A 24,401-nucleotide genomic window follows, 5' to 3' on the forward strand; every position below is an offset into this window, starting at 1 on the left:
GGGTGCCAGCACTCGCGCGTCTCTGTCACATAAAACTACCTGCGTCCTTATGTAGTTGCGAGGTGTAAGGCGGTTCAGATTCAAGCCTGAAACAACGGACTCCTGTTCTTTGTTCCTACATTTTATCACCACTTTTGCATTTTTTGATACATGAACAAGTCATATATTTTTCATTGTTTACGATTTTTTCATAAAATATCTTACTCATACTTAAGTCACAAAAACATACAATTCCCATCTTTCACGAATCCATTGTGAATAGCGCTGCCGCGCACTTACTCCCGGTCTGTATTTATCTGGCGTACTAGATAGTCTTCCACTTTTCTTGAATTAAGTCCCATTAGGCATTAATCTGGGATAAAAAATAGCCTATATTTATGGTTACTAAGGCCTTCATGTATCAGTGTCCTAAACTTTATCTATGTTCAGGAGTTTCCGAGTTGTAAGAAACATATTTACAAACGCTGTATTAGTAATTAAAGAGGTCTATGTATAATAAATAGTTCTTTCATATATTTTAAGGTACTATAAATCTACTAGATACTACATTACTAATTTTATCACTAAATGGCTGAGAATAGATTCTTAATGCACGTTTACTATCCTCTTTAATGCTTTAATTGGCCCTAAGCACTGTACTTTTATGATTACATTCTTAGACGAATTCAATGTCATTCTGGCTATTTTGTGTCCGAAGTGTACGCCAGTAAAATGTAAATTATTCGATTAAGCACATATTTTTTTGGTAACAAGTGTATCCGAGTACGAATAATAATAATAATATCAGCTCTGTATTATATACTGTGTCACTGCTGGACACGGCCCTGCTCTACTACTGAGAGAGATTAGTCCTGAGTCCACCACGCTGGTCCAGTGCATATTGGTAGACTTCATACTAGTGGCGAAGGGTCCATATAACCCGATTCCTGCCGGTTTCCCTTTAGTCTTCTTCTTGTAGTACCTCTCCAACTAGTGAAGATTGGCGGTCAGCTCAGCATACTTTCTCTTGTCCTTTGCAAGGCGAAATATTTCTTCAGCGCTTGCAATCCCCGTCCACTCGCGGGTGTTCCGTAACCACGATTTTTTCCTTCGGCGGATTTTTCTCTTACCTGCCACTTTTCCCATCATTATGAGCTGAAGGAACGCATATCTGTCATGTCTTAGTACGTGTCCCAGATATGCAATTTTCCTTTTTTTGATAGTATTCAAAAGTTTGCGGTTTTGACCAATCTACCGTAGGACTTCCTCATTGGTAACCTTCTGAGTCCAAGATATCGACATCAGACGTCTATAAATCCACATTTCGAATGCTTCCAAACGTTTCCTGAGATTTTCCTTGATGGTCCATGTCTCACATCCGTATATAAGCATTGGCCAGATGTAACACTGGAGCATGCGTATACATAGTGGAGTTTTTAGACTACGGTTGCAAAGGACCTTTCTCATCTTACCGAAGGTACTGCGAGCGACTTCAATGCGAGTTTTTATTTCCATATCGCTTTTCCATTCTTCAGTAAGCCAGGTACCAAGGTATTTGTATTTTTTAACTCGTTCTAGTCTTTTACCAGATATTGTTACATCTGGCTTTAGGTCACAATTACTCGAAACTATCATTATCTTAGTTTTGTGTATGTTCATCCTAAGGCCAGCCCTTTCACTACACTCACTTACTCGATCGACAATGTTCTAGAGCTCTTTTTCTGTGTTATTGAGACGACCGTTGATTTTAACACCGCAGTCTAGATCATTTAAAGCCTCTGTCATGATCGCCTCCGAATATATATTAAAAAGCGTCGGTGATAAGATACAACCCTGCCGCACTCCTGTTTTAATGTTCACTTCGTTGGATTCTTCGCCGTCAATCCTGACCGTAGCTCTTTGGTTCCAATACAGGTTTTGTATTATGCGGATGTCTCTTCCATCTAGTCCTATGTCTTTGAGCATTTCCAATAGGCGATCGTGCTGTACTCTATCATATGCCTTTTCATAATCTATAAAAGATAGGTAGACGTGTTGTTGCATATCTCTGCATTTTTGAATCAAAACCTGTATGTGAGAACAAGGCTTCTCGTGTGCCAACTCCAGCTCATGGTCATGTTTTGCATTTAGTTGTTCCAAATATTCACATCTTTGTTGGTGCCAGGAGTTTCGAGCGTATCGTACTTCTCTCCGTATCTCTCTGTCTAGAGTTTTATATTTTCCAGAGTCAGTGTGTTTGTAGGTTCTCCTCTTGTCCATGAGCTGGTAAATTTCATCCGTCATCCAAACTTGCTTACTCTTCCATTTTTTAGGCCGAAGCAATTCCTCATTGATTTTAGTAATTTTGCTCTTCAAGGTATCCCATCTTTTTTCTACATTGTCTGGCGATTCCTTTATACTATCTAGTGCCCATTGATTTTTCTCATTTGATACCTGAGGTCCAATATCTATATATATATATTCGTTTTTTCAATACTAAACAGTTTTTACTATTGAAAAGTTCACGATAGACTCGGTATCGTCATAGTCAATACATTGCAACCAACTAGTAAGTCTTTTAGAGCATGCATACATTGAGCAGTTCTTGATTGGGCATAATTTGGCAACCTTGTTGTATATAGAGCGGTGTGCATAGAATTGGAACTTTTTTGCAAAATTAGATCGAACCGTTGGTAGTGCTAGATTGAAAACCCTTTTACTTGACGAAACCCTGAGTTCGTCAGAAATCATTATGGATTTATGTGTTGAAACACAAGCTTTATAAATATATAATTGACGAACTCTTAGAACGCCTGCTTCGTGATATAATATATCGGTAGAAAACTTAAAATCTTTGCGCAGCATGACATTTAACACAGCACGCTGTGCTCTTTCAAGAGGTAGCATAACGGATTTCCCTGCCCCGCCCCAAACACCAATGCAATAAGAAAGAAGGGATTGACAGATTGAAATATATACTAATTTTAGAATGTGGACGCTAGCTGAGTTACGTAAAATTTTCATTATACCAATTACCTTACGTATCCTACAGGCAAGAGGTTGTATATGTGAATCAAAGTTCAACCGTTCATCTAGGATTAAACCCAAGTATTTAATTTCCTTGGTTCTACGAATCCGACCACATTGGCATGTAGAAAACAGTGCAGAGTTGCATTTATGAACCCTGAGATCAGGCAGAGGTGGAGGCTGGGATTTGGCTGTCCTATGGAAGCATACATACTTAGTTTTTTCTGTATTCATAGTTAAGAGGTTATTCTGAAGCCAATTATAGACTAATTGAAGTCCTCTTTCAGCAGCCTGTCTAGCATCTTCCCAGTTATGTCCATGAAAAACGATCGCAGTGTCATCCGCGTAACACAGTATTTCAGCTGACTCTAATTGAAGGTTATGTATATCATTTATATATATAATGAATAACAGTGGGCCCAGTATACTGCCTTGAGGGACTCCATATATCATAGGGGTTGCGGTACTCTTCCAACTGTCAATCTTCACAAGTTGTTCACTATTAGTGAGGTAACTTTGAAACCAGTTGAGGGCAGTGCCCCGGATACCCATCCCCTCCAATTTCCTAACTAGGATCGGAATTGACACCGTATCAAAGGCTTTCGCCAGGGCAAGAAAAACTCCGTATCATTTATTACCTTTGTCTAGCTGGAAAGCTACATTATTAATCAGATTGCAAACAGCATCTTCAGTTGACATGTTTCGACGAAAACCATACTGCCTTTCAGACAGTAGACAATTATGTTCTAAAAAAGTTATCAAGCGTTTGTTGGTTAATTTTTCCAGCAATTTAGAGAACACTTTAAGAAGAGAAATGGGTCTGTAATTACTTGGGATATTTCTCTGAACACCTTTATAGACAGGCGTTACTGAAGTGACCTTCCAGGCTTTAGGGAAAAGACCTACTCTAAAACTGAGGTTAAAAATATGAGTTAACGGAACAATTATACGTCGTTGTAGGTGGAGAACTAAATAACTCGGATTTTGGCCATTTTGGACTTTCATCACTTTTGTGTTGCGCAAAACATGGCGCATATTTTGGCCTAACAAGCATTTCATTATCTTATCCCGTTTCGAAATTATAGCTTTTTATGTTAAAAGTGGAGAAATAAATATATTCAAATAATATATATTTTGTTGTAGAAAAAGTAAATAATTAAATAATAAAATCAATAATCTGCGACTTATAATCTGTTCAATAGTAAAGAAATTAAATAAAATGAGTTGTTTAATTCTTCCTCGAGTCTATTGTTTAACAAAAATAATCAATTAGTGTGTAGAAGAACTAAACAACTTGATTTGTTTAATTTAGACATTGAAAATCCTAATGGTATTCACTTTAATAAACTCTATAATTGTAATTATTAAACCTTATAATTACTTTACCATATGGTTTCTAATGTGGCAAAACTAAATAACTATACGAGTTATTTAGTTTATTTCAGCAAACTTACAAAACATTGTCGTGGAAGAATTAAATAAGAAGTTTTTATTTTTTTATATTTTTTCTCTTAGGTCAGAGTTTTTTTTGTTAATGCATAATATAATAGATAATAAGATCGAAGATATATAAAAATATCGACATTAAAATTATTTATAGATTTTAGTAATGCTTAAAAATAACGAAAAAAAAACAGTTAATCGCGTTTATCTCGAAACTAGAAATTTTGAGTTATTTAGTTCTCCACCTACAACGACGATATATGATTTGGCAAGTTTTATAAAAGTATTAGTAAAACCGTCTAATTCCGGGGCACTATTATTCTTTAGCCCTGATATCAAGCTATCTACTTCAATTGGGTCAGTAGGAGAAAGAAAGAAGGAGTTTTTTGGACCATTACAAATGTTAACTTTGGATACTAGATAATCTTCCGTTACGTGTGATTCACTTAATATTTTGTCGGCCAGATTTATCCCTACAGAAGCAAAGAAATTATTACTAGTATGAAGAGCTTCAGAGGAGTTTTCAGAGATTGATAGCAATTCTGATGGTGGGTTATTTTTTTTTGCTTAAAATGACAAATCTTCTTTATTGTATTCCACAGATCTTTCGTATTTTTATGATGTTTTTCAAGTTCGTCGCTCTCGTGTTCAGATTTTAGTTTACGCAATAAATCGTTACAGAAATTTCTTTATCTAGAATAGGATGTAGCAATTATGTCGTTGTTTGGCTGTTTTCTGGCTAGTAAATGTAAATGATCTCGATGACGAATACATCTAAGCAAGCCAGGTGTGATCTAAGGCTCTATAACTGCTTTAGACCTGCTGATTTTTTCTGTCAGGGTATGTTTTTGGAATATAGAAGACAGCATAAAGTATTAAAGTTATATACCATTTATAAGCTATTTATTTAGATATCCTTATAATTTCATTGCAAATGATTTCAAATGATACCAATTATTCGCCGCATTTCTATGTAGTTTTACCTATATGACGAGTCAAGAGTATGCGTGTCTTTCGAAACACTTAAAAGTCTATACACCCAATAGTTTCATTTACCAGAAAAATGAAAATAAATGAGATATGTAGATGAGGTGAAATATTATAAATGAGCAGTCAACATTTTTGTTTATATTATGAAAAGGTGTGATGCTATATATATTTACGTATGTAAGAAGTAGACCCAACCAAAACCCAATGCCAAAACACAAATAATGTATTTTGCACGGAATACGACTATCGCGGCGAAAATTGGCACTACTGCCTACCCCTGACACGGGGAAAAGGGGTTATGCTAAATGTATAAGTATGAGAGAAGCACACTCAATTAAACCCAATGCAAAAACATAACTTAAAATGTCACAAGAAAGCAAAATTCGCGATTTCGTTCACCTGGACGACATAATTATTCTAGTTTTTTTAGTTTTAAAACCAAACTACTGAAGCGATTTTGAAAAAAAATCTATCCGACCAATCTGGCGGCATATTCTTTCGAATAAAAAAGAAATTTTCCAAATCGGTCCGGTTGAATCCGTTTATAATGACATCGAAAGGAATTCACAAACACGTCATAATAAGTGGACGTCATACAAAGCGTTTTGTGAAAAAAAATGATTTTTATGTAAATAGTATGCATGTATTTAAGTACTTTAATAGAGAAACATAGTAACTTATAAAATTAAAATTGCACGTAATAAGTACATACCTATGTATGTACATAAAAGTTGTATTTTTTTAATGTAAGTAATCTGTAATTTGTGTCTGCTTTTGTTTTTTTATTTTATTGTAAAAACAGTCTGTAATACTATTGTGTATAGAAGACATCGCTATGGTCAAATTATCGTTTTCAATATTGCTATGAACAAATCGGGATAATAATTCTGCAGCTTTTAATGCCTCTTCTGCGGTAGGTAATGGAGAACCATTACCTACCTGAGAAGTCGAGGTAGAAACCTCGACTTCTTCTTCCCCATCACTTTCGCGTTGTTCTTTAGCATTAATGTTCTGTACGATATTTTCATCGGTGGGTTCTTCGGATGTGAGGAGAGCTCTATCGACATCAACATAATCTTCCCACATTTCTGGTGCTGCTAAAGAATCTGAATTTAGGTTTCGTGCCCATAAAGATAAAGGGACGTCATCTTCTTCATCAAATTCATGTTCTATTTGAATAGGAAAACCGTCGGGACTTTCAATGAATCCTGCATGTTTGAAACAGTTGTGAACGGTACTTTGTGACATTTTATTCCAGGCATCATTAACCATCAGATTTGCATCTAGCACCGTTATTTTTGTAGCAGAGTTGTTTTCATTAGCATCAAGACAATTAATCATTTTAAGCACAAGGTTCTTTATAAAATTCGTTTTGAGTGATCGTATTATTCCCTGATCCATTGGCTGTAGTACTGATGAATAAGTTATTTTGTGCTGTCAATTGGATAAGGACAGGAAGGGTCAGAAAAATTAAACTATTGCTCATGCACATATGGAGAATGTCTCCGCTAGAGGAGATAGACCTATGAGTTAATTATTTTCGGCAATGTACTCAATTTTATAAGGGTATTGCAGTAAAGTCCGTCAGTTTAACTGTAGGCGTATAGCAAATATTTCTGAGGTATCAAATTCTATTTAGAAAATTGCAATTAATAATTAGTATTCTATGCTATGTACTGCTCTACAGTAAATATATTGTTGACAGGCTGACAAAATTTGAAAAAGGTTTTAGTAAAGTGCGGAAATCGTACGTATGACTTAGGGAAAAAATTTATAATGATATTTGATAAAAAAAATGAACGGCTATTGGACGACGCTGACGCTGTTAATGTGTTACTAAGAAAGACTTCACTAATATGAAACTGACAGTTACTGAAGTAGCTGAAGCAATTGTGTTGGTTATTCGACAAGTTGACAGCGTTTCGATTTATAGGAACAGTTTTTCGTGAAATTTATTTATGTCATTGGAAATATCGTAATACCTAACTTAAAATAAAACATTGTTTATTGTCTTTCTATAAATAATAGTCGATTAAATATGTATTCGAATGACGACAGCTTCTTAAGATTGACGTATCTGGGATTAAAGCCATTATCGAATTATTAATTGATGCAGACTATTTATATTCTAATGAAATGAAAATTTTGCTTCTGTTACCCTGAAATAACACGACAGCATATAATAATAAAAATGAGGTTTTGCTAAACGTGTTCTTAGAAACAGGACGTCGTAATACCAAATTAATTACCATTTGCTTACACATCGGAATTTTCCTGAAACTTAACAAACAGCGCTAAGGGTCTCTGAATTTGAATATTCCAAGTCACCGCGGCTTATTTGTTCCCCTTTGTAATAACTGTTCTGTTACCTTGTCAAATTGATTACGAAGTTATCCGCGTTGCAAAATGACTAATAAGGCATCTCTCAGTTTGGTTTAATTTGTTTTCACATGAATGTTTGTAATTTATTATAAGTTGAATATTTAGAAGCGTTAAAGTTTCTATGAGTGGTTAACACAGCAAAATTTGGTAACTTACTTTCGATTGCCTGACTGTTACACACTTCCGTTGATGTTCCTTGTAGGTATGTATTATATTTTTTCAAAATAGACTTTAGTACGGTTAAAACTATCGGAATTCTTAATCTTATCATAATTAGGGTTAACAGAGATGCTAACACTGATCTACGATGTTTGTTCTCAGCGTGATGAAAGCGACGCGGAACGCATAACAATAGAAGCTGCGACACAGACGGCGAACGGGCGGTACACGTGTGAAGTGTCCGCAGACGCGCCGTCGTTCCAGACGGCTCAAGTACACATGCATATGTATGTCGTTGGTGAGTCAATTGTACATTAACTAGCTACTTGTAAGCAGTGAAAAATGGCTTTTATAGCCGAGGTATGTGGTTTATATCTCACGCAATTTTATTTAGTTTGCAACGTAAAGAAATTATTAGTAACTAAGTTTAGTTCGCAGCTCCGCCCGCATGTTTGTTTTCCGGATTAAATATTTCCCCGGAATAAAAAGTAGCCTGGAGCACTCAAAGGTAATATAGCTTTCTATTACTGGCAGAATTTTAGCCCCTACAAACCTACAAACAAACGCACTAACTCTTCCTCTTTATAATATTAGTATAGATTACAGCTATCTTTTGTTACGTTAAAGGAGGAACACCACAATACGTAAGGGTTCGCAAACACCGGTTTATGTTTAAGTATCATCAACAATATTTTTTTTCCAAAGGTCTTAGTGTCAGCAAAATAATCACCAAGCCGATGGTAAGGCAAATACTGGCATATCAACATTGTAATGTTCATAATAAATTTAAACTGATTGATACATTTATGTTGCCTCTGGCCATGTGGGCGGCAGTCCCAGGGTTGCCTATGAATAAAAAAAATAAAAAAAACATGGTGGCGTGAAATAAATCATTTTAAAACATTTGAAGTTGTTAACAGAATACGGAATGGGGGTAAAAATATTCCACTCAGCAGCCATGAACAAAGGCTTTTAAAATTTATACATCCATAAAAGTGATTTCTAGGTTTGCCATTTTGCGTTTAAGGATTGAAATGGGTAGTAAGTTATGAGAAAAAAATCCATGTATTTCAACTAAGGCTTCCAAACTCGTTTACGCTAGTTAGTAAGGTGAATTTAATCTTATTTTACTTCTTAATAATGTTATAAAAGCGAAGGTTTGTTATAATGTTTGGATGATTGTATGTTTTGTTATTTATCCGTAAACGTAGAAAATGTAAAGGGATGCGGATGAACTTTGGCACACGGAATAATATAATATCTTGGATTAATACACAAGTATGATTTAACCCGATAATTTGCTCTCATGGAAAATAATGGATTGGTTTAAATAGATTGTGTCGTTTTGGTGGTTCTATGCATCGATGTAGTGTTTTAGGGAATTTCGTAGTGTGAAAGCCTTTTCATGCGGGTGAAGCCGCATCTATCTAATGTAAATCAAAAACGCCTTAGTTTTGTCACCGTAGCTCCAACTCTCAAAAAAATAAACTTTTTACTACATACTGTTAGGGAGCGAGCCTAACGCCATATCAGGCACCAATCCCAGACTTCGGCTTCATGGCCGATGATTATGAAATCATAATAACCCAATATCATTTTTTTTAACCCAGGATCGAACCCGAGACCTCAGAACTATAGGCGTACCGTAATTCAACTACGCCACTGATGCAGTCGCATCTAAATTATTAGTGAAATTAACATCACTTAAATGTTTTAACTCATATAATTGTTCCCAGTGCTACCTAAGGAAGGGCCATCGATGTTCGGTCTGAAACGGAGGTACCGTCCCGGGAACACGCTCAAAGTGGAATGCGCCAGTTACAACGCGCTGCCAGCTGCAAACTTATCATTCTTCATTAACAGCGAGCCGGTGAGTTGTCAGTAATTAAATACAGAGAATATTCCCAGGTTTAACATTCAAGACACACGTCCGACTTATCGAAGTTACCTGTATATGAAAAACACCTAGAGGAAACCTACATACCTGAGAATTGTCCATAAGAACTTCGAAGGTATGTGAAGTCTCTCAACCCGCACTAGGCGAACGTAGTGGACTGTCCTTAAGCCTCTCAGTAGAAGAGAAGGCCGTGTTCAGCAGTGATCAGTATTTTGTATATAACGAAACGCAGCAAACTGGTACTTTGAATCGGTTTTCTGTAAGACAGCGGTACTATTAGGGCTGTGTTAATGGATGCAACTCAGTTTCGCTCTGATGGGGGATGTCAGTTGAGACATTGTCATTAGAGTCAGCATCTTAAGATCGTCGCTATTTAATAAACAGATATCAATAACTGAAATAATATTTTAAGTCCTAGCATATGACGAATTTTGACAGCTCAGTTATGTTTATTAAACAACGCGGACTTAGCGTGAAAAAGCACTTATACAACTTAAGTTTTGTTAATTAAATAGTTAAATACATTTACGCCCGAATACTCAAACGCTACTCAACCAACCAAGTTGTCTGAGGCCTGGCATTCTCAAACGTACATTTAAAGATTTTACAGAAAAAGCAGTTGAGGAGCAGTTAATTTGCCTTAGATTATAAAAAGTTTGTTTTCGATTACATAATCTTAATAAAATGATATTTATGTGTCGTTTCATGCAGCATAATTTATGAAACATTAAAAAATCAAATAACATAATACGCAGCTTAATTAAAAATGATTTTTGTGGGGCGTAGGATCGGCACAGGACGCCTTTCCGTCCCCACAATGAGTGCTGGATTGCGTGAGGGGAAGTGGCAATGCCAATTAATAAGGCCCGGGAGGTTTTTATAACGTATATTCACTATTCACACACGTTAAATAATACAATGATCCGGCGGACACACAGTAGCGGCGTATGTTTCGCAGTGCGGCGTGAGCGGTGCAGCATGCACGTCGCTCTCTCCTTTTCTTGCACTGTTTTTCCTGGCTGGAACACTTCAGGGCTTCTTGTTTTCTTCCTTTTCTTAACTCGAACTGAACTTGCTGGAACTCGAACTCCCGAATGCCAAAATTGCATTCGCTTATATATAACCCGGCTATCCCGTAGGGAGAGCCGCCAAAAATAGAGCCTTTTTGCAGCCTCATTTTCACTTCCTAGCTATCACTATTTTATAAATAAAAGTTGGACCTCTGGAGTCCCCTATGTGAAATTTACACGGTTTTATAGATAAATCAATTACCTATAACTATACATAAAAATAATACGCCTATGTGCGATACGAAAAAGTTACAATAACAAAACACAAGAAATTTGTCTACAGACGACGCACAAAGGCCTTAAAAACGCTATTTACTTTGATATGAACTTATATACAATACCCATGTTTACGGCATGGGGTAGGCAAAAGCAAAAACTATATCTACGTAAAGTTTCTACACTGTCACTTCAATATCTCGGTCGTGAGATCGCTTTATAACGCACTACTAAAAAACAGTCACACACACGTGCGCGGGCGCATTGTCCGTCCCTCTCTGGGTGTGTCGTTTCGCTCGACACACCTACTGCGCATGCGTGAATGCGCTGTCTCGCTCTTTTTTCGTGTGTGCGTCCTGCACATTCTCCCGCCGTGTATCGCCCAGCGTCCAGGGGCGATACATTATGTAGACGTGCAGGACGTGCTCGCCGCCGATTGCGGCGCCGCCTCTTCGTTGCCGCTGCCTCGTCGCTCGGGTGCCGCAGGGTGCAGGAGGACGATTTTCTTCACGGGGCGTCGTAGCACGCCTCCCCGCGTGGCTACGTCCACTGTGCGCGTCACGCCGTCAGGTCCCGGATGCGTAGCACAGATGCGGCCACGCACCCAAGTGTTTCGTGGGAGCGTCCCGTCCACGATGCGCACGACGTCGCCGATGTGTAGCTCTGGTCCCTTGCTGCGGGGCTCCCGCCGGTTGCGGAGCTCGGGAAGGTACTCTCGTAACCAGCGGGTCCAGAAAGCGTCGGCCAGCTGCTGCGACGCTCGAAGGTCGGCATGTGTGCCGTAGCCGTGTTCGGCTGGAAAATTAGGTGCGGCGAGTGGGCCCTGACAGCCCAACAGAAAGTGGTTAGGCGTCAGGGCCTCCGGATCTTCGGGGTTCACCGACACATGAGTCAGTGGGCGGCTGTTGACTGTGAACTCCACCTCGGCGAGTAGCGTCGACAGCGTCTCTTCATGTGGCCTCTGCTCGTGAAGCACCGTCGTCAGCGCGGTCTTGACCGACCGCACGAGCCGTTCCCAGGCGCCACCCATGAATGGTGCGCCCGGAGGGATGAAACGCCATCTAATCGCCCTCCGCGACGCCTCTTGTTCGGCGCCAGCGAGGAGGGTGTTGCGCAGCTCCTTTCTGCGCCGTGGAAGTTTGTCCCGTTGTCGGACCAGATCTCGGCAGGGCTCCCCGCGGCGCGCTGTCATGCGCCGCAGAGCCATGATCGCTCCTTGTGTACTCAGGGAGTGCACCACTTCGAGATGCACCGCCCGCACTGTTAGGCATGTGAAGAGAGCGACATACCTTTTTTGACTACTCCGGCCCACGGTGACTGTGAGCGGGCCGAAATAGTCCAATCCGGTGTATGTAAACGGCCGGTGATGATGCGCCAGTCGGCAGGGAGGCAAGTCTCCCGTTATCGGTTGCGGTGGAGTGGCCGCCCTCTGGCGGCACTTGACGCAGCTCCTGACCACCGCCTTGACCGTCGGGCGCAGTCGAATGACCCATTTGTACTGCCGACAGTAATTGACGACGCTCTCCACGCCTGCATGGTGGAGTTGTGTGTGGACATGTTCCACCCACAGTTTCGTTGCCCGATGTTCGCCATCGACGATCGGAGGGTTCTTTGTTGCGGCGCTTACTCCCGCGGCGGCTGAAATTCTGCTGTCGAGGCAAATGAGTTCGTTAATAAATGTTATACTCAAAGCGTACAACCTGCTTTCTTTTGACACGGGTTTTCCTTTTCGAGTGAGCGTAGTTCTTCCTCGAAGGCGGCCTCCTGACTCGCCTTTATGATTATGCGCTCGGCCTCTTCTTGCAACTCGGCTGGGAGCGTCACGAATCGCTCCTCCGGTGCTTGTACGACTCGTTTCGCCGCATTTTTCGCGGCTTCGTTGCGCCTCCAATCCGGATTCTCGCTTGCGGCCGCCTTGGTCCTCTTGTAATGGACCGTGTTGACGCGTCGTTTGAAGTGTTGTACTGCTTGTAGTACGCGGGCGGCAGCTCTAACGTAGCGATTCCAATTTGAGAATCGATTCACGTCGGGCAGGACTTCCTTGTACTGTTTCTCCCGACGCTCTGTAATAGTGTTCACTCTTTCCTCACCCGTGTCGGTGCTCAGCTGTGTTTCCTCCGCAGGCCATAGTTCGGGCGGGTCGCGGAGGAACTCTGGTCCGTTGAACCACCTGTGTTCCCGCGTGAAGTTGTCGGGAACGTCGCGCGTAGCGTCGTCGGCAACGTTGTAGCGTGTAGGCACCCATCTCCATTGATTCGCCTGTGTGTGTTCTTCTATCGCGGCGATTCGATGCGCTACGTAGGGCTTGTATGACCTGGCTCCCGTTCTGATCCAGCACAGTGTTGTCTTGCTGTCGGTCCAGTAGGTCGTGGATTCTGGCTGCCTGGAGTGCTCCTGTGTCACACTCGCAGCCATCCGTGCGCCGAGTACAGCTGCCTGTAGTTCAAGCCGTGGTATGGAGGTTAATTTGAGTGGAGCTACCTTTGCCTTGGCCGCCAGTAACGTGACTGTGACTCGTCCGTCGTCGTCCTCGGCGCGCCAGTAGAGCGCGGTCGCGTAGGCTGACTCGCTGGCGTCGGTGAACACGTGGAGTTGGAGTTTTCTCGCTCGGGAGTAGCCGGGATAGCAGCGCGGCACTGTTACGCCGCTGAGTTGCTTCAAATGGGTGAGCCAGTTCACCCAGGCGGCGGACAGTTCGTCGTCGATCGGGTCGTCCCAATCGGTGCCGCGTCGCCACACCTCCTGTAATAGCTGTTTAGCCCGCACAGTTATCGGCGACACCAACCCTAGAGGATCAAACAACGACATTACTATTTTCAATGCTTCTCTCTTCGTGGGTGCTTCTCGCCTCAGTAGGTTCGACGGTATGCGGGCCAAGTCTAGGTTGAACGCCAACCTGTCTTCTTGTGGCCTCCAAATAAGGCCTAGGACTCGTTCAGTCCTTTCTATTTCCACCGCTTCGGTTGCATTGGGCGATTCGCCGAGCGCCTTCAACACCGCGGGCGAGTTACTCGTCCACTTCCTTAATTCAAAGTGAGCTTCTCTGTGTATGTTACGCACCTGAGTTGCGATTGTTATCGCCCTGTGTTCATCTTCATAGCTGTCGAGGTAGTCGTCCATGTAGTGTTTCTTCTTGATCGCCTCGACAGCCTCAGGATGCGTGTGTCGGTGTCTCTCCGCGTTGCGATTCATGACGTATATCGCCGTCGCAGGAGAGCACGATGCGCCAAAGATTAATACCTTCATTCGGTACACCTCTGGCGGCCGGCTATCTCGGCGGTTTCCCCGCCAGAGGTAGCGCAGTGCGTCGCGATCTTCCTCGCGTAGTCCCACCTGCATGAACATCTCCGTGATGTCCGCTGTCACAGCGACGGGATGTTCCCGGAATCTCAATAACACTGCGGGAAGAGGCTGTAACAAATCCGGCCCTGTTAATAAATTCTCATTCAAAGTCGTACCTTTTGTTTTGGCTGCTGCGTCGTGTACAACTCGCAATTTGTCGGGCTTTAGAGCGTTTACGACTGCTAAATGCGGCAAGTACCACGTCCTTGTAGTGTGGGACGCGCGTGGCGCTATTTCCGCGTAGCCCTTCTTGACTAGGGCCTCCATGTGCTCTTCATACCTTTCTTTAAGGTCGGGATTCTTGTCCAACTTGTTTTCTATGTTGTGCAGCCTTTTCAGCGTGTTTTCATAGTTGTTCGGCAATTCCACGCTGTCCGATTTCCACAACAGGGCCGTCTGATATCTTCCCTCCGGCGATCTCTCCGTATGTTCGTTCAGCATCTTGAGCGCCTTCTCGCCGGGGTCGTTCTTGGGCCTGCGGGGTTCTATAAACAGGTTGTCGGATGTTATAAAATCTCGCAAAAGTTCCTCTGTGCGTTCGTCGGTCGTGGTTTGACCGACGAAATTCACTCTGTGTCCCAGAGTCCGAGTCCGGCTTCCATGTATCACCCAACCGAGCGGCGTGAGTGATGCGACCGGTTGATGTCTCCTACCTGACCGTGTTTTCGTGGCGAGGAGGAGATGCCAGTTATCCTGGCCTATGAGGATTCGGGGTTTCGCCTCTTCCGCTCGTTTAGCGGACAGTAGGCCCTTCAGGTGTCCGCAATCCCGTATCGCCTCGTCCGGGATGCGCTGCGCCGCCAACTGGAGATTGTCGACGGTGCGTGCTTCGATGCGAAGTCGTCCCCGGCTTCCTTCAATGTTAAACTTGACGCGCCGAGAATTGTTGCGCGTCTTCCTCTCCCCGTCGTACGTTGCTATGTGGAGTGGTTCGTCCGGTCCTTCCGCGCCGATATCTCGAGCGAGTTCGTCGTCGATGAGGCTCACCGTCGATCCGTCGTCGAGTAAGGCGAAAGTGCGAGCCACTCCCGCCGGTCCTGAAATGCACACTGGGGCTATTTTTAAAAAGGACATCTGTGGAATCCATGTTGAGTTCACTGCCTCGTTCACTGCTTCGCCGGGTGCGTCGGTGATCTTATTTTTTCGTTCCGAGTGCAGCAAGCGGTGATGTAGATACTCGCACCCGTTGATGTCGCATTTCTTCGGCTTGCATGTGTGTTGTTTGTTCCTGAATTTCAAACATCTGAAACATAGTCTGTGCTTCTTTGCGACGTCCCACCGCGCGTCTATGGCGGCGTCGCGGAAGCGAACGCAGTCACTCATCGAGTGCGTTTCTTTGTTACACACACTGCATGTCGACCGTTTATCTGCCACAGTCGTGTGTACCCGCTGTCGGCGTGGCTGTTCGCCGCCGCCGAATCTTGCCGGCGAAGCCTTGTCCGAAATGACTTCAGGCGTGCGAACGGGCTGCAGAAATCGGCTTCTCTTCTTATGAAGCGACAAAACTTTAATAAATCGGGCTCACCTCTATGCTGTGCGGCGGCGAACTCGTACCACTGTCTTTTCAACGTCGGAGTTAGCTTCTCCATAACTGCCTTAGTTACCTCCGGGTTGTAGAGGTAGAAGGCACAGTCGAGCGCTTGTAGTGTGCCCACGATGTTTTCTATCTTCGTGGCGAATGTGCATATGTCTCTCGGCGTATCTGTAAGACGGGGTAGCGCGCGTAGGCGCTCTATTTCGGCTAAGGCGATTGAGTCCGGGCGCCCAAAGCGCGTTTCCAGACTCTTTAACACGGTGTTCGGGTCGGCGTTGGTTATAAGCAGTCCTTGTACTGCTTCCTTGGCGATGCCCCGGAGGCTACGGCGTAGCCGGGACATGTTTTCCAACGTCGTGAAGTGGCTCATGGACTCTATGTAGGCCGCTCTATATGTGAGCCAATCGTGATGATCACCGTTGAACGTAGGCAACTCTGTGTACCTTAAAGGTTGCCTATGCTGTGCGGCTTGCACAGCTTGTGTTATGGCGGACGCGAGTTCTTGATACTCCGTCCTCGGTCGCGATGCGACCAACGCGCCGTCTTGCACTTGTTGCGGGTTCGGCGTTGATTGCGGTTGCTGCGAAGCTGAGTTGTCTCGTAGCCAGGCTGCTACGACGGGCGGCGGTTGCTTCGTAGCGCGGTGTTCGTCGCTCCGTGCGGCGATTACAGGCGGCGGCTGCGTAGCTTGTTGAGTTCGTTGCCACGATGCGGCTTCAATCGTTGGCACTTCAGGCTGCGCAGTCGGGTTCACTGAAAATGGCATAAAACGGACGGATTATTTGTTTCGGGCGTTGTGACGGGATGCGTCGGCGGGTGCACGGCACTGGCTCCCGCCGGTACAGTCGCCGGGTTGTCCCATGATACGGCAGCGATCACTGGGTCCGATGACTGTATAGGGGCTTGCTTTCCCGTCGCAACATCGGTCGGTCGGCTCTCGATCGCGAGTAATTGGCTAGTTTGAACCCAGCTATGTACTCGGCAATCTTGTCCGGCCTCCGTTATGACGGATTCGAGGTCGTCCTCGCTATCCTCCGCCTCGATTTCAGCTAGCTTGGCGGCCGCTAGCTCTATTTTCAGTGCGGTGAGTTCAGCCCTGGCCTGTGCCAGGCGGCGTGCCCTTGAAGCGTGTTTAGTTGACGACGCTGCTTTGCTTCGGGCTCGCTCTTGCGTCGATTGTTCCGTTGCGGCGGCAGGTCGCTCCTCCGCAGCGGTGCAAGGCGCGGTTTCCCGAAGCGTAGCGGTGTGTGTCGCTGTGCTCTCGGCGATTGTTTCTTCGGTTGCTTCAGTTGTTCCGGTGACGGTCGCCGACGTCGCTGTAGCGGACGTCGCTGTCGCCGAAGTCGCTGTCGCCGAAGTCGCTGTCGCCGAGGTTGCTGTAACAGACGCTGATTCCGCCCGCCTCCCGGTGGACCTTGTAACCGGCATCCTTCCCGCTCACGTTAATCCGGCTCACGAAGGACCAAAATTTGGGGCGTAGGATCGGCACAGGACGCCTTTCCGTCCCCACAATGAGTGATGGATTGCGTGAGGGGAAGTGGCAATGCCAATTAATAAGGCCCGGGAGGTTTTTATAACGTATATTCACTATTCACACACGTTAAATAATACAATGATCCGGCGGACACACAGTAGCGGCGTATGTTTCGCAGTGCGGCGTGAGCGGTGCAGCATGCACGTCGCTCTCTCCTTTTCTTGCACTGTTTTTCCTGGCTGGAACACTTCAGGGCTTCTTGTTTTCTTCCTTTTCTTAACCTCGAACTGAACTTGCTGGAACTCGCACTCCCGAATGCCAACAGTGCATTCGCTTATATATAACCCGGCTATCCCGTAGGAGAGCCGCCAAAAATAGAGCCTTTTTGCAGCCTCATTTTCACTTCCTAGCTATCACTATTTTATAAATAAAAGTTGGACCTCTGGAGTCCCCTATGTGAAATTTACACGGTTTTATAGATAAATCAATTACCTATAACTATACATAAAAATAATACGCCTATGTGCGATACGAAAAAAGTTACAATAACAAAACACAAGAAATTTGTCTACAGACGACGCACAAAGGCCTTAAAACGCTATTTACTTTGATATGAACTTATATACAATACCCATGTTTACGGCATGGGGTAGGCAAAGGCAAAAAACTATATCTACGTAAAGTTTCTACACTGTCACTTCAATATCTCGGTCGTGAGATCGCTTTATAACGCACTACTAAAAAACAGTCACACACACGTGCGCGGGCGCATTGTCCGTCCCTCTCTGGGTGTGTCGTTTCGCTCGACACACCTACTGCGCATGCGTGAATGCGCTGTCTCGCTCTTTTCGTGTGTGCGTCCTGCACAATTTTTAATTATTAAATTCTCAACATTGATGTATATTCCCACAAACTTATCTGGCCCGGTGAGAAAGTCGCTGTTACCACATTTGGTGTTGCCAGTAAAAATAAATTATGCAATAAAGTGGGTAAACCAGTTGATGTAAAAAAATATTATGAAAACTACTAAACCGATTTTCGGCTGATGCTAATAGTTCGGAGAAATGCGTGGACAAAGATACATACATACAAATATATGTACTTACTTATAAAGACTTGTATATTTGTTTGGCAGCCTTTACAAACTATTATATGTAAGTATATTGCAGTTCTAATAATAATGAAATGCATAGGTAGTTGCCAAATCGATCTCCTTGTTTGAGATCAAAAATGTGGAATTATGCACACACTATCTGTATACCTGGACCTGACATTAAACACCTGGCGATTTGAAAGAACGTTGGTAAAATATTAATTAAATAAATATAAAACATATTCCTCGAAAATATTTATATTTTAACACAATAATTATGATCATCTACATAGAATGTACGGCGAGTGTTCTCTAACTGGAATACTCCAGCTATTCCAAAGCCACCGGAATTATTTGAACTGTCACTGGCTAAATTAATAATGAAAGGCATCGTCTAAATATGCATCCTTGCTTCTATACTCGTTCTCAATTTTTTTTACGTTATTGCTGTGTTTTTGCGATTCATTTACAGTTATCTTATTGAAGGCTTCTGCAATCAAAGAAGGCATTTCAGAATTTGATTTATCCATACTTTCATCTATTTATTCTATTAGCATGTGCGAAATAGTGTTTACGTGGAATTTATTTTCAAAAGTCTGCAATACTAATCCGTGGCGGCAGCTACGCGTTCATACTATTTTTCGAATGGTATTATAGGTGTATGAAGACGCTTTTCTTCCTTCTTAAAATGTAAAATTCTTCGCATAATTTTCTAAAGCTTTCAGCATTTTTCGTTAGCTATAACCACTAAACGGAAAATAAACACATAAAGCAAACAACCAATGGCAGTTATGTCAACGAATGGCAGGCATATTGACTTTTCAAAATGACGTCATTAGTTCCTCTTTCGGCCACCGGGCCAAATAAGTTTGTGGCACTATAGTAAATACATTCCAACTTATTCATACTTGCCATTTGGCAGCATGGTCAGCGTTGACATTAGTCACTTTAGAAAAAAAAACTTCTGTCAAATTGGCGTTAACAATTAAATCGTAGTGTATAGTGTTTTACGATTATTTTGTAATGCCATTGCTTTATTTACCGCTTAACAGTCATAGATAATATTAGACCCATAAAAATTTACCGTAACTTTTCCTACTTTCAACATTGATATTGGCATAATAATCATCTTCCAACGATGGAGCCATAATCTAAAAATTGAATTGAATTGATTGTATTCTCTTTGTTAACAATATTCATAATTCTTATTTCGTGTCTTATTACAGAAGTTTCTGTTTTGTAATTACGTATATTAATTATCAATTATCAATGGAGTCTTCAAATAACAAAACCCAAAAAATGGGTTGACATTATACCTAAATAGAAAAACAAGAACTGCCGGATATAGTGAAAAAGTAAGTATTGAATTTATTTGGAGGCCCATCGATTTAATTAAGAAAAAAGGCATCGCTCGATGCGGGCTGCTTCCGACATTCGATCTGGAAAATTTTGCGGGAGGCCTTTGTTCAGCAATGGATATCATGTGGCTGATAATATTTTATTTGTTAAATAATTTTTAAAAATATACTTGTTTTATTGGCAGCTCTCGTGAGGAAAGCAGGCAGTGAGCTATGGGCGAGTAGCCGGCTATGAAGTGAGAGGCCGTGGGATCTCTTGTGTGATATATACAGGATGTTTTTTCAGAGTATCCATATTTTATTATTACATTCAAATATATATAATGACTAATATAAAATGAAAAATATTTAAAATTAAGTATAATTAACAAGTTATTTACATTTCACAATATCTCAAATAGTGTTCGATTAATGGTTAATGTTTATACGTTTGTACGCGCGATCATTGATAACAATCATACAACGATACACATAAGCCAATGTGAACATGTGTTAATTTGCCGACGAAACGTAAACCGATCCTTGCCTACTTAGCGAAGCGACGCGGGCACACAGTCCGATAATGATTATTACCTACACATAGCAGATAGTTCTGTATTTTTACGGGTTTTAGAACCATCATAATAAATAAATAATTAAAATACTATTTGAATATTTCAAAATCGCAAACCACTGTTAGTCTTTATTATGGCGTATTTAAAAATTGGAATCAACTATTAACCTTCAACAATACGGGTGGTACCCTGAAGAATTCAGTAACTTCCACACGTAATACTCGCTAACACCGCATTGTTTAGCTGCCTCATTGGTACCAGCACGAGGGTCCCGCTCGAAAAACTCGATAACCGCGTTTTCGATGACCGGGCGTATCACGGCATGTCCTCCTTGATCAGCTGCATAAGAGGGTGTACTGAACTGCCCAAACTCCAATAACCTTTGGTTGGCTTCCAAATTCGTTCTTCGATTGGGTGCGCGGGAGTTAGGTACTCACTCCATTGTCTTTGAAGACGCGGTAATGTTTTATGTTCATAACTTTCCCAACTTAAAATGTAGCACTGTATCATCTCATAATATTCACGGATTGAGTAACTGACTTTAGTTTGTTGAGCCATTAATAACAATTATGACAAATTTGGCAAAATGCAAATCTAAAAAACACGGGCATACGTAATTAGGTCACGGTCAACACTGGCGAGCGGGAGAGCAGAGGGGTGGCGGCGGCGGGCCGCGCGGGTTGCGGAGGGGCAGGAGGCCTCACGGTTTTTGTAGGTAGATAGGGAAGATCGCGATCGGCGCGGGCGCCTGCACCCGCCGAAGTGCCTGGGCGTCGGGCGGTGTGGCGGGGCGGCGGTACGGTGCGGCCCAAGCGTTTGTTTTCGAGCCTTTCTTATCGTATGTTTTGAATGTGTGTGTGGGGCGTAGGATCGGCACGGAACGCCTTTCCGTCCCCACAATGAGTGCTGGATTGCGTGAAGGGAGGTGGCAATGCCAATTAATAAGGCCCGGGAGGTTTTTATAGCGTATATTCACTATTCACACACGTTAAATAATACAATGATCCGGCGGACACACAATAGCGGCGTATGTTTCGCAGTGCGGCGTGAGCGGTGCAGCATGCACGTCGCTCTCTCCTTTTCTTGCACTGTTTTTCCTGGCTGGAACACTTCAGGGCTTCTTGTTTTCTTCCTTTTCTTGACTCGAACTGAACTTGCTGGAACTCGAACTGCCGAATGCCAAAATTGCATTCGCTTATATATAACCCGGCTATCCCGTAGGAGAGCCGCCAAAAATAGAGCCTTTTTGCAGCCTCATTTTCACTTCCTAGCTATCACTATTTTACAAATAAAAGTTGGACCTCTGGAGTCCCCTATGTGAAATTTACACGGTTTTATAGATAAATCAATTACCTATAACTATACATAAAAATAATACGCCTATGTGCGATACGAAAAAGTTACAATAACAAAACACAAGAAATTTGTCTACAGACGACGCACAAAGGCCTTAAAAACGCTATTTACTTTGATATGAACTTATATACAATACCCATGTTTACGGCATGGGGTAGGCAAAAGCAAAAACTATATCTACGTAAAGTTTCTACACTGTCACTTCAATATCTCGGTCGTGAGATCGCTTTATAACGTACCACTAAAAAACAGTCACACACACGTGCGCGGGCGCATTGTCCGTCCCTTTCTGGGTGTGTCGTTTCGCTCGACACACCTACTGCGCATGCGTGAATGCGCTGTCTCGCTCTTTTCGTGTGTGCGTCCTGCACAGTGTGCGTGTGTTAGATTTTTAAGTAGAGACATTTTAAAATAATTGTATTTTTATACACAGATCACTTATATAAGCAAACGAACATATGTATCAATCATTTTATACCATCAGGACATCAGTGATAAATACGTTACGTCAGTAATCAAGTAGGGAAGGGCGGATGCGTTTTCAAGGAAACAAGGCCCACTATATTTGTTATACAATATATTTATTACATATATTATATTGATATATATATTGATATAAATCAATAAACATAGCCACTGATATAATGTTTCATTAACATTAGGTATTAGACATTACTATAGCACCAGTTATACATTTATTATATCTTTTATATATTTTTATATATTATACAATATGTACCTATGTTAGGGTATATACCCTAACATAGGTACGACTCCCAAATTATTAAATGTTTAATCATATCATCATATCATATTAATAAATAATGTTTAATTGTGAAAGAAACTAAAAGGAAATAAAGTGTATTTACTTAACTTGTCAGTCTCTTAGTATTGCTCTGCTCGACGGCTCACGATGAAATGCCCCGTATCAACCAAGTGGCCAGTATTTATATCACTTCGAACGTCAAAACATTTAAGCACTACCGCCATTTCAGACAAATGTTTACAATTTCTAGTTTAGTTACCTTAATGCATTTGTTTACAATAACTTACACAAATAATCACATTATAAACAGTAATATAGCTTTTTTATAAATAATCTATGCTAATACGTGCGTAGGTCAAAATTAGGTATTACTATGAATGTTTATGAATGGCTTGTAGAACTATTAATAAACACCTTTCGTATTGTCTGTGTGTTCTGTTTTTTAGGGACAATAAGTCGGAATTTTATGAAAAAAAAAATGTTTTTTATTTCATGAATCGTCTATACTACCGATTCTGAACCACCCGTAAAAATTTGGCTACACTTTGAAAAAACACCCTGTATAATCAATCAATTAATCAATAATTTATTCAATAAATAGACTTCTGCAGGCATCTATATATGTACTACATGTAGCAAAATGTCTGTAATGTAATTTTAACCGACTTCAAAAAAAAGGTGGAGGTTATCAATTCGACGTGAATTTTTTTTTTTTTTTTGTATATTTGTTACCTCAGAACTTGCTCATTTATGAACCGATTTGGAAAATTCTTTTTTTATTCGAAAGAATTTCTTTCCAGATTGGTCTCATAAATTTTTTCAAGATCGCTTCTGTAGTTTGGTTTTATAATTAAAAAATATAGAATAATTATGTCGTCCAAGAAAACGAAATCGCGAATTTAGCTTTCCTGTGACGTATTTAGTTATGTTTTTGCATTGAGTTTGGTTGACTGTACTTCTCACATACTTATATATATAGCATAACATCTTTTCCCCGTGTCAGGGGTAGGCAGAGGCGTAACATTTCATCGCGATAGTCGTACTGTGTGTGAAACATATCAGTTGTGTTTTTGGGTTGGGTTTGCTTGAATCTACTTACATACATATATATAGCATCACACCTTTTCCCCTTTTCAAGGGTAGGCAGAGGTGTAACATTTCAGCGCGATAGTCGTACTGCAAGCGAAACACATTAGTTGTGTTTTTGCGTTGGGTTTAGTTGACGCTACTTCTTACATACATAGGTACATATGTCATGATTGCCGGATTTTGATAGCTTGCATATTCATAAAATAACAATATTATCGAATATAGTAGGTCGTTTAGCCTGCTTTAACACAAATTATAAAGGAGGGTAGTTATATTTATTGATTAAGAACAAAAGGAATAAAAGGCGATGCAAGCTGTCAAAGCGGCAGTGTACTTCATGCCGTTGAGCTGTCAACATCAATATGATGAACTGTATACTGGAAGTGTTATAGAGTGTACAATATTAAATTAAAGAGGTGATTTAGAGCAAAGATATATTAATTACTGTATGTTGAAAGCGGTGGAAGTGTTTTATTGAAGTGGTGATCTCGAATGTTCTTCCCAGGGTCTCAAACTGTCTCCATACCAAATTTCATCTTAATATGTTGAGTAGTTTTTGAGTTTAACACGTTCAGGCAGACAGATGCAGCGGGGGACTTTGTTTTATAATATATTTTTTAGAACCTTTTAAGAAGAAAAATCCCGTCATACATCATTGTTGCATAACTTTAACCGTTTACGCAGCGCACGAAA

General features: G+C 41.7%; 1 pseudogene; it reads right to left on the reverse strand.

The window, feature by feature from the left end:
* Nucleotides 1-944: 944 nt before the first annotated feature.
* Nucleotides 945-6,504, reverse strand: LOC119190441 (annotated as a pseudogene).
* Between the last annotated feature and the right edge of the window lie 17,897 nt (nucleotides 6,505-24,401).

This window comes from Manduca sexta, chromosome 24 (genome assembly GCF_014839805.1).
Source record: "Manduca sexta isolate Smith_Timp_Sample1 chromosome 24, JHU_Msex_v1.0, whole genome shotgun sequence".
NCBI lineage: Eukaryota > Metazoa > Arthropoda > Insecta > Lepidoptera > Sphingidae > Manduca > Manduca sexta.